Genomic DNA, 922 nt, shown 5'->3' with positions numbered 1-922 from the left:
GTTTTCTGAGAGATGTGTGTTTGTTTCTTGTTATGTTCTGAGCAAAAAACGTGACTTTGATGAAAGCTTGAGGCAAAAACTGGACTTTTCTTTACCCGTTTCTTCCTATTTCCCGCTTGTACAGGTCAAACCAAAAGGACCATGTGATGTGACACTGAATTTTACATGTTATGGGGCTTCACCAATGGCTTTTTAAGGCCCTTTAATGTTATATACTGAAGAACTATAAACTTATAGTAGAAACCTGAAATGGGGTAATGTGCAAAATTAGCTGAGGACATAATTGCAAGTTCATTTTTTTTGGCCAAAGGAAAATTCAGAGACAAAAGTGATGATAATGGTTACCATGGCAGCGTATTTCTTTCCCTTTTGATGAAAATGATGACTTATCACCAGGTTTGACAGGAGGATGATGCATTGTTTGTTATTGTGCCTTATTGCATGTGCTCCGTTTTTCAATATTTCATGCCAAACCCATCCTTGTACTGTAAGCGCATTCATTTCACATCTGTGAGTGCCATCTTCTACAGTACTAACTTCAGCATTGCAGCACTGACTCGAATGTAAGCCATCATCACATTCACACATCCCCCGCACAGTCGTATTGACTTTTATAAGCCCATTAACCTCGATGGTTGTCCTTTGCTGCTCCATTAACACAATGTGTGAGATGATTGCATCCATAACAATTGATGATGGAAGAATGGCACTTTAGTTAATGTCAATTCACCTCATGATGACAGCGATGGAAGCAGAGGTCAGTAAACATTTTCTATGGGTGGTGAAGGTAGGACAAGTAAGATGTAAAGATTTAAATAACAGACTTTGCTCATGCTTTTATGTTTTTACTTTTTTTTTAACCTCTGCTAAAGGTCTGTTTATTCCCCCTCCTTCCCAAGTGGCTGTCCTTTCACTTTGGCTT

Source organism: Siniperca chuatsi, linkage group LG17 (genome assembly GCF_020085105.1).
Source record: "Siniperca chuatsi isolate FFG_IHB_CAS linkage group LG17, ASM2008510v1, whole genome shotgun sequence".
In the NCBI taxonomy this organism is placed as follows: Eukaryota; Metazoa; Chordata; class Actinopteri; order Centrarchiformes; family Sinipercidae; genus Siniperca; species Siniperca chuatsi.
The sequence above is the reverse complement of the archived record's forward strand: the minus strand, read 5'-3'. Positions refer to the sequence as shown.